The sequence below is a fragment of the Eulemur rufifrons genome, chromosome 25 (assembly GCF_041146395.1).
Source record: "Eulemur rufifrons isolate Redbay chromosome 25, OSU_ERuf_1, whole genome shotgun sequence".
Lineage (NCBI taxonomy): Eukaryota > Metazoa > Chordata > Mammalia > Primates > Lemuridae > Eulemur > Eulemur rufifrons.
Window position 1 is genome coordinate 1215849 of NC_091007.1, and position 10996 is coordinate 1226844.

Here is a 10996-nt window from a genome sequence, read left to right on the forward strand (position 1 = left end):
TGATGTTGACCACCTCTGCAGGGGCTCTGGGGCCACAACGCAGATGGGCCCTGCGGAGGTAGGTTTGGGTGCATTCCCACCTGGAACAGTAGCCGACTTGTCTGAGAAATCCAAAGAATTGTGTGTGTTCTAAGTGACGAAAATGGGATTTCTGTGTGACAGCTTGTGTGGCCTCTACTCTCTGAAAGAAGATATTGATGACTCATGAATAAAACTTACCTTCACATTTTAAGAAAATATCGTTTTATGGCAATATTTAAACCACATACAGAGTTGAGGAAACAGAGTAATGAATCCTTGTCCCATTACTCAGCTCCAGCGACTGTCAGCCAGGCCCCTCTTGTCTGACCTCCTGTGCCCTGCCAGTGCCCCTGAGGTGATTTAAAGCAAAATCCTTCCCTCCATATGTGGAGAGGAAAACGGGGTAAATCTGGGACAGTTTCAGTTTAAAAGAGAGGCTTCTTTTTTCTGATTTAAAATCTAAATTTTACTTTTTAAATACTATTTTTAACAAGGTCTTCTGGTAAGTCAAATTATACCTGTTGAAACCCCAAATCAGAGATGAAGGAAATCAGATGGCTCCCTTCTCTGCATCTGCTTGTTTATCCTTTTGAGACTCAGCATATCGGGAAGAGGCCCTGGCAGAGGGGTGCTCACACCAGACTGGCTTGGTGCACGGTGGGTTTCATGGACATAGTGCTATCCAGGGGCCATGGGCACTGCCCCTTGCTGCCGCCTCTCAGCGCGTCTGGCCTAGCTCTGTGCCCTCAGTTTCACACTGATTCTCCAGGGACATAACTTCTCTTTGACTCCTTGGCTCCTATCCAGAGGGAGTTCAGCAGAAAGAAAATCTGATGTCTGCCCCATGGTGTCCCCGATGGTCACACTCCCCTTTTCCTGTGTCTGCCACCTGCCCTCTCCCCAACCCCATCCCCTGCCCCTGTCCATCTCCATGGCAACCTCTCAGAGTTCCTGCCCCATCTGAAGGCAGACAAGGATTGCCCGGGGGCCAGAGGGGCCTGGTTTGAGCACAGTTCCCTCCATGTCACTTCCCAATTCCACCTTACCACAGGCAGGGCTGCTAGACAGGAATGTGGGCTCTCTGATCCTAAGCAGACTACTTTATCTTCCCAGGCCTCAGTTTCCTTATCTGTTCAGTGAGGGTAATTATAGCACCTCACAATGCTGTCGAAAAGTCTCAGTGAAGATGGGTTGTTACTCTGGCCATTTTTATCACCATCGTCTTATTCCTCAATTCCTCATGTCCACCTCCCTGCCCAATCTTCCAGATGTAGCTGGGCATGTAGGAATCTCCTGGCTCTGGGCTCCGAGAGAGAGAGGATTGCTGCAGCCATCACAAAATGAAAAGCTGTTTATTTGCACAAGAGAACCTTGAGTGAGGCTCATTCTAGTGGGGGTAGACTTGAGGGTGAGGTGCCATGGTTTGGCCAGTCTGCAAGGAGAGAGGTTTAGTACGGCTGTTGGCAAAGGACCAGAAATAGGAGGGTACTTAGAGGGTCTCCTGCCACCCCCATGTCACCAGGCAATTTCTGACTCCCCCCAGCTTCACCCCCATGGACTTAACATTTCCATGTTTCTGACTCCCTGTCACTTGTTAGCTGTGTGACTTTGTGCAGATAGTCTCTTAAGCCTTACATTTGTCACCACTGCCTACCTAAGGGCATCAGGATTAAGTGGTGTACAGAAAGCACGTATACAGTCAGCACCTCGTACTCTGTGTGCACATGCATGGTGTGTGTGTGCTTGTATGTACTTTTTATTTCCTTTATCTCCCAGAGTCACAGATCTAGCCATACTATTTAGCATATGCCACTCGTCACTTACACCTAAACCAGAAGTAGAGGGTAGGACAGTGGTTACTCGATGCTGGGGCAGGGAGGGGAAGTTGGTCAGCGGGTACAAAGCTGCAGTTGGAGGGGGAATAAGTTCTGATGTTCCATTGCAGACTAGGACACCTATAGTTAGTAACATATTGTGTATTTCAAAATAGCTGCATAATGAGGATTGACTATAGTATTGTATTTTATGGACTATTTCCCAAGGCCACATGAAAACTGTCAATTAAGTCTGCCACCAGGTGGCACTTGGGGAACACTTAATGTTCAAGCTCATTTGTGATTCTGGCAGGAGATGGCAACATTTGCACTGCCTATTTGATTTTAGGGTTTCTTACGCTTTGTAAAACCACTGTGAGGAAAGAAAGAGTGGATAGCAAAAATCAGCAAACACTGGGAAACAGTGCTGCTAGGAAGAACAGGGCTGCAGCTAGAGGGAGCAGCGAGAACATTTATAGACATCAAGAGTAAAAGGGTTTTGCTGATGTTCCAAAGTGATGGACACAGCTATTTGGGCACCAGGGATTTTAGGCTCCTGTAGTGACTAACAGTGACAAACACCACGATAGCCCCAAGGCAGGTAAGGAGTGGCAGCTGGTCGGAGTCTTCCCTGGGGCTGACAGATTTGTGAGGCTCCCCTGATTCCTGCTGAAGAAGGCCTTGAAGGAGAGACTGGCATTTCCCAGCTTCTGTGATATTTACATACATGGGTTAAATGTCACTGAACAGAAAAAAATAACTTCCAGATTTCTCCCATTTGTACAGCCTTCCAAAAATCATAGAATCTAAAGTTTGATGGGTCATTAAAAGTATATCCTTGGAAAGGATTTTTCTTGCCATTGTCACCTCCCTTCTATTGATATCTGGCATCTCCCCTTCTTTCTTCCTGATTTTCTAAACCCTCTTACTGTTCACTAGTGAAAAACTTACAGTTAAAAACTTGAAGAAACTCACAGACTTGAGGAAAGTTCTGAACAGTGTTCTGAAACCAGAGTTAAAGATTCACCCCTGTGGCCAGTTTTGCAAGGGAGCCAACTCAGCTTCCAAACCTGAATTAGAGAAGATGGGCTTTGTGATGGAAATTAGGGAAACATGAGAAATATTGAGCTATAGAATTAGCAGGGCTAGGTGGTCACTTAAATGTAGTGGTCAGATTTGTGCCATAAAATTGATGTTTATAGTATTAACATCATGAGCATATGGAGAGAGAAGCTGAAGATTTTAAGTTTAGATATAGTAAGTTAGAACTGTCGGAGTAAGTAGAATTGTCTAGTAGGCTGCTAGAGACCAGGAGAAAGGCCTGCATTAGAGACAGAAATTGGGGAATAACTAGCATATAGACTGGAGTGAAGCCCAGGGCTGAGGCTTTACACCCCAGGTGGCAGTGTGGAGTTCAGAGGGCTCCGTCTTACACTGAGTCCCGCTCACACTCTTGTCTGGGAAGAGCCCTGAGCCTTAGAGTAAATTTCTGAAGAAAAAAATGTTTTCCAGCAGCTTTTCTAAGCAACAGACTCTGCCTTCTGTAGATTGGAGTAAGCCAGTTTCTTCCACTGTCCTGTTCCCCAGTGTCTACAGTGCAACAAGCTACTCACTCAGCATCTTGGAAATAGCGCATATTCCTGTTCAGGCCATCTAGAGTTTTCATATCCTCTGGTGTCAAATGGAAGTCAAAAGCCTATTCGAAATGTGAGAGGACCAATTCAGTTTCCCTGAGGCAATTTCTGTTCCTCTTCTCCCCTCTCCACATACACACAAATTCATGTAGGAATTTGTGTAGGTTTTATGAGACAATTATCACATACCTGGGATTCATTCAGTGGCAAAAGTCATGGGAATCTGTCCATTCAAACAGTGGAGACTGGCATCTCTAATCTGCCCTCAGAGACTTTTATTCGGTAGCTCTCCTTGTAGTAAAAGAATCCTAGAGATTTTTGAGCCCAAATCTCATGTGATCTAATTCCTTTACTTTACAGCTGTAGAAGTCAAGGTGTGATTTACCCAGGGCCATAATATAGGTGCAAAATCAGAATCGGAGCCCAGTCTTGACTTTGCTTAGTGTTCTTTTCAGACATCGCACTCTCCCTTGCAGCAGGTGGAGGCTAAAATGCTTAAATACCGTACTGATATGCAGAGAGTGTCTAAGGAGACAAGCTTTGCCCAAACATACCTTGACAGCCTCACAAATACCCACATCCACGGCAAAGGATGTGCCTCTGTCGGTCCCCTGCTGCCAGTGCCCTGCTCTGTACCTGGAAGTTCTCTTTGATTCTCTTCTCACTGAAGCTCTTGGCCAGGACCACCACTCCCCGCTGCAGCTGATAATGCAGGGCCACCTGGGCAGGAGTTCGCCCATGCTTTTCAGCAACCGCATTGAGTACTGGATCCTCCAGGATAGCTGGGCTGTTCTTGATCCTCCTGAGGGGAAAGGCAGAGATGCTACACGTTTGAGGCTGAATATCCACTTCACTTGGAGGCTGCTTCTTCAAGCCAGGGATAGCTAATCCTCTAGAACCTTCCTTACTCCCCTCTGGCTGTTTCAATATCTGTTTTGTTTCTTTTGTTATATCCAAAGAAGAAGGAAAAAGGAAAGTAAGGTGGCAAGGAAACTCAGGTCCTTTTTTTTTTTTTTTAAAGTATTTTTGAGAAGTTTAGTAAAAGACTGAATAAATGAAGAAAACACAATTGTCCAAAGTAAGACCCAATTTCCCCCATCATAATAAATAACAAACTACTGTATAAGAATTTGCTATTTTGGCCGGGCGCGGTGGCTCACGCCTGTAATCCTAGCACTCTGGGAGGCCGAGGTGGGCGGATCGTTTGAGCTCAGGAGTTCGAGACCAGCCTGAGCAAGAGCGAGACCCCATCTCTACTAAAAATAGAAAGAAATTATATGGACAGCTAAAAATATATATAGAAAAAATTAGCCGGGCATGGTGGTGCATGCCTGTAGTCCCAGCTACTCGGGAGGCTGAGACAGGAGGATCGCTTGAGCTCAGGAGTTTGAGGTTGCTGTGAGCTAGGCTGACGCCACGGCACTCACTCTAGCCTGGGCAACAGAGTGAGACTCTGTCTCAAAAAAAAAAAAAAAAAAAAAAAAAGAATTTGCTATTTCAAAAATGCTTTCATACAGCTGAGTAATACTCCATGGTATACGTATACCACATTTTACTAATCCACTCATGAATTGATGGGCATTTGAGTTGTTTCCACATCTTTGCAATTGTGAATTGTGCTGCTATAAACATCCGGGTACAGGTGTCTTTTTTATAAAATGACTTTTATTCTTTTGGGGAGATGCCCAATAATAGGATTGCTGGATCGAATGGGGAATGGACACGCTTGAAGTTCTGACTCGGGGGGGATGGGGGATGGAGGCAGGGGATGGGTGTATACCTACATGATGAGTGCAATGTGTACTGTCTGGGGAATGGACACACTTGAAGCTCTGACTCGGGGGGGGGGGGCGGGGGGGGGCATGGGCAATATATATAACCTGAACTTTTGTACCCCCATAATAAGCTGAAATAAAAATAAAATAAAAAATTTTTAAAAAGAAGCATAGAAAATAAAATTTTAAACTTCTATGTCCTAGATTTTCCACTATGTACACAATAAATATTGATATTTTACCATTATTGAATTAAACTTTATACTGTTAAAAAAATGCTTTCAGTATAGCTTAAAGTCTGCTAAATTGATGCCTCACAATTTGTTCTGTTTGCTTAAGGTCTTCAAGCTATACTACAAGGCTATTGTAACCAAAACAGCGTGGTACTGGCACAGGAACCTCGGACTCCAACAATCCAGCACTTGTTTCTGGCTGTCATGAGTTCATGGCTCCAGACTGCTGAGAAGCAGCAGAGCAACACCACACTTACCTCCAGGTTGTAGTGCTACTGAGTGACAAGCTAATCTTTTGGGGCTTAAAAATGTGATTAAATTACTTTCCAAGCTCTCTGGTAAGTCAAAATAAACACTTATACTTGATAATTAAAATATCAGTTATCCATGTTCCCTGTGGGGGAAAAAAATTAAAAAGTAAAACATAAGAAAGAGAAAATAAAATATCACCCAAGTATCTGCTTCAGGGAGAACTTTAACTGCAATTCTGCTCCTTAAAATCTTTCTGTTTTGAAATCATGCTTCCTTGATCTTCCCCTTTCTAGACAAATGTAAGGGAAAGTTTAAGTAGTTGAGTTTTCTCTGGTGCCAAAGGGGATAGAAACCTTTTCTCCCCCACCCTTTCTTAGAGCATTTCCTTGAGAAAAACCTGTATTTGTAAATTCTCCTCAGTCCCTTTGATATGTATCTAAATCTTTTGAAAAGCTGACTTAGCCTCTTGCCAGAATTGGAACCCAGGTTTGTTTTCTTAAGGGAATGAGTTGACTCTTTGAAATGTAAACACCAAGGCAGAAAGTCCATCTCCCTGGGTGCCCTGCTCCAAGCTCTAACTGCCTCCTGCCACAGGGAAGTTTTTTTTTTTATTTTCCTGCTTGGGAGGAAGGTGATTGGCACAGATGCCACCCCAATTACCAGCTGAATTTAGGACTCAGCCCTGCAGGACTGTATAGAAAACGGTAGTGTCAGGTCATTACAGGAGGAACAGTTATTATTTATCTTTAGAACCGGGAAGGATTGTCTCTGCTTTGCTCTGTGAAGGGTGAGATCTCCTTCTGTCATTAGCAGATTACTTGTGATACTCATTGCAGCCTGGTTGAATGCTTTTTCTCTAAAAAAACCATTTTCTGCCTTTTCTACATTTGTGTGAATGGGTTTTCTGGGTTGACAGGAGAATTCATTTTTAACTATTTCCCACAATATAAAGGAGGAGGAACTTGACTGTCAGTTTCCCAAATACAATCAAAGAAAGCTGTGATTGGACGCCTTCATGGTTCCATAATTTGTACCTTTAGTTTCATCAAAAAGGACACAGAACTACCCTCCCCTGTGCAGACTCCTCTTTGGGGCAGTCCAGTTACACCCCCTGACCTGAGCACGTGGACCCCCATCTTTCCTTCCCGCCCCCTGTCATGGAGGGAGCAACTGCAACCCTGGGTCCCAGAACCACCTGGAGAGCAGAAAAGCCCCACCGCCCCATGGAGGGCCCTGAGCAGAGCATGGACATGCTTGGTTAGTACCGGGAGACATGAGCAAAGTGAACACTTTGCCATCGTGGTGCACTAGTGTTCCAGAATTTCTGCATCGTTTCCATCAAAAATGCCTCCCTTACCTCTGATACATCCCCTTAGTAATTTTCCATCCACTCTCCCAGCCCCCTCCCCTGCTCCTTGGTTATAAACCCCCACTGGTACTAACTGGAGTCGGATTTGAGCTCAATGTCTCTCCCCTACTGGGAGACCCCATTGTGGTTGTCCCTGTAGCTAATGCCACGGTCCCCACTGAGTAGAGTCTTTCTCACCAGGCTTTTAACAGAAAAAGCCAAAACTCTGTAAAATAATTTAAAGAGGTTTATTCTGAGCTGAATATGTATGACCATAGTCCAGAGCATATGGCCTCAAGAGGTCCTGAGAAAATGTGCCTGAGGTGTCCATGTTATACTTTGGTTTTATACATTCATGGAGAAAGGAATTGCTGATAAGATCCGAGGTGAATACCTGGAAGGTGGATGTTGGTTTGGCACCAAAAGCAGGACATCTCGAAGCAGGGGTCTACAGGTTATAGCTGGGTTCAAAGATTCTTTGATTTGTAATTGGTTAAAGACATGAAGATTTGTCTAACACCTTAGAGTGTTTTAATTTAAGAGAAGAAAGTCAGTTAATCAGAGACAAGCCAGGGTACATATACTGACCTCAAGTGATCTGTTAAGGAAATTGATGACCTGCAGGTGTGGTTTAACTGCTGTGTCACCTGGACGTAGGTCCCTTTACTGATTTAGTATCTGCTTGTTACAGAGAGCAACTCCACAGGGGAGGGGGCATAATGAGGCAGCGTGTCTGCCCTCCCTTCTCCTCATGGATGACAACTCATTTTAAGGTTTTTCTGGGGTTCCATTGGCCAAAGGGGGGTTCAGACAGCTGGGGGGCTTAGGATTTTATTTTAGTTCACAAAGCTTTAACAAATGTCATGAAGAATTCTTTCATGGTGGACACCTGACTCTCCAGCAGAGTTTCTCCCATGGGATTTGGAGGTCCAAAAAGAAGATAGCAGAAAGTGGGAGTCAGAGAAGGCTCTAGAGAGAAGGAGGAGTCATAGGTTGCTGGGGCTGAAATGTCTTGAGCAGCCCTAGTCTTGGAGCATCCTCCACCCTGGTTGTTCCACCTTTGTTTATCCCTTGAGTCACCCAGTGTCCCTCTAAGAACCTCCCTTTCACTTGCATTAGAGCCTGTTTCTACTGCAGCAAACATGCAAAACACAATTGGGTGATATAGTGCAACAGTGCTTCTCACATCACAGCAACAGCGCTGGTAGTTGTGTCTTTGGAAATTAAAATCCCTTCTTACCTACTTGCTATGGCTTGAATGTGGCCCCAAAGTTCATGTGCTAGAAGCTTAATCTGCACAGCAATAGTGTTGAGAGGTGAAACTTTACAAGGTAACTCGGTGATAAAGGCCGCACCCTCGTGAGTGGATTGATGCTATTATGCCATTATCACAGGAGTGGGATATCAGGAGGATAGTCATCTAGGGAGTGGGACTCTGATGACAGAATGAGTTTGGCCCCTTCCTCTCTCTGTCTCTCACATGCTCTCTCGCCCTCCTGCCCTCAGCCATGGGTGATGCTGCAAGAAAGCCCTCACTAGATGCAGGCCCCGTGACCTTGGACTTCTCAGCTTCCAGAGCTATAAAAAACAAACCTCTGTTCTTTGTAAATGACCCGGTCTCAGGGGTTCTGCTATGGCAGCAGAGAAGGAACTGTGATGCTCCTCTAGCAATGTTGCCATGTCCATGGTCCCGCTTTTCTTGATTCCTGCTTTATGTCACATTTTTCTTTTCCTCTTAGGGATAGTGCAGTCCTCCTGTCTTCTCTCATTCGGGGCTTTCACTGTCTCATTCCCCAAACTGTCTTGTGGCTTTTTATTCTGCTTTCTGTTTTTGACACTTTCTTGTCACTGTGTCTTTTCATGTATCTCACGTTCAGACTCTCTAAGAAAAATGGTGCGATTGAGTTGTCACTGTGCTGTCCACAGCACCATTTTAGGGAAAGATCTCCTTCCTCACCTTCTCTGCCATTGCCCAGCCAAGGGGGGCTGCCTTTGGGTTAGCTACAGATTCCTGTTCCAAACAGTCACGCACAGAATTATTTGGCTCCCTGGTGACATTAACAACAACAACAAGAAATCCACTTTGCGAAGTCATAAAATTAAAATCTCTTGGTAATTATGAGACATATCCTGTTGGGATCCCAACTTCAGCATCTCACTGGGATTAGTCAAATAACTTACACTCTTTATCTAAACTTGAAATATTTTACAAAAACTTCTAGCCATTTCCCAGTTTCAACAGGATAATTTGTTTCCCACTAGACTCATTTGTAAGAGTTTAGTGATAAAGAATTTGCCCTGTGCTTTTTCTCAAAAGGAATTTTCTGGGGACCAGCTTTAAAGACCTAATGAGGAATCACTTGTCAAAGGAGAGGATTCCCAGACTCTGTGTTTCACTTCCTTCTCCTGCTTGTTGTAGTGGGAAACACTGTTCTAGTGGGAAACTTAATATGTCAGTTCTACGTTTACCAATTGTCTCGACTGTTCACGTAACTAAACAGTTCATTCTGAAGAGCCTGGCAGCTGATCGCTTTGTCCTGTGCTGGGAATGCAGTGTTTCCCTTCTGGATGGATTTCTGAAGACAAAGAGAAAAAAAGGTCTGGTGTCTTTCTGTTTGTTTGTTTAATCTGTCAGTCTGGCCTATGAATTTGATTTTTCTAAACATTCCCCATAGTAAATGCCAAGGTGTTTCTGGTTGACATCAAAAACTAACCCAACATTTAAATGCAAGTTAAGTCCTCAGGAGAGGACAGCCCTTGTCCTCTAGTCTAGTATTTTCCTCATTATGTTTTCTCATTAGCACAGGGATTGTATTTAGAATACATAATAATGTAAACTTATTCATAAATATAGGAAGGGCCCAGAAAGTTTTAGACCTCCTGTGGTTTAAACACTGTTACTTTTGATTGTAGATAGAGTAGTAAGTTGAAAATGTTTCCTATAGAAGCCAGTGACTATGTGTCTCAGGATTAAATGGGAGAAGATGAGTTTCAGAAGGTTGGTTTGGGGTCAAGGGTAGGACAGGCCCATCATTTGTCAAGTGTCGGACATGGCTTCCCTACCCCACACTGCATTAAAGCATTTACACTCACCACGTGAGATTATTTTAAAATGTTTCCGCAGTGAGGACCGAACTCTGATCTTTTTCTTTGCCCAAAAAATGTCTTTCTGAGGGGGCCTGGTGCGTCATGCCAACAAATGATACAATGTCAGTAAATAGGTTTTTATGATGTGGTTTACTTCGCAACGTGATTCTGGTATAGCATCACATAAAAGATAGAAGAAAATTATCTTAACTAAAGTGTTCCTTTCAGTTGATTCCTGGTCTTTGGACAAAGCCTAACTCTTTCATCCAATTGTCAACTAGACAATCCCTAAATCCATCTATGACTTGCGAGCCCCTGCTTTGAGATGGCCCTCCTTTTTGGCCAAACCAATGTATGCCTTCCATGTATTGATTTATGTATGGTTTTACCTGTAATTCCTGTCTCCCCAAAATGTATAAAACCAAACTGAAACCCAACCACAGCAAGTCCACTTGCTCAAGGCTTCTTGAGTGTGGCTCTGGGCCATGGTCTTCAAATTTGCCTCAGAATAGACCTCCTTAAATTATTTTACAGAGTTTGTCTTCTTTTCCATTGACAAAGGTATTAAGTGCACCCTCCTTCTCTGAAAAATATTGCTGACTCACGGTGAACAGAGAACTTAGTGGCATGTTAGAGCTGCTGAGAACACACACCTGGCTTGCTGCACTTGCTCTGAGTTCCACAGGTTTATGCTTTGATACAAGATGATTAGGAAGAGGCTTACAAAATGGGGCTCTTAATATTTAAATCATTGTATTTATTAAATCTCTTATCTAGCGTTTCTGAGGTTTTGCAACTTAAACATCAGGAAGCCAATGTGCAAATAACAAAC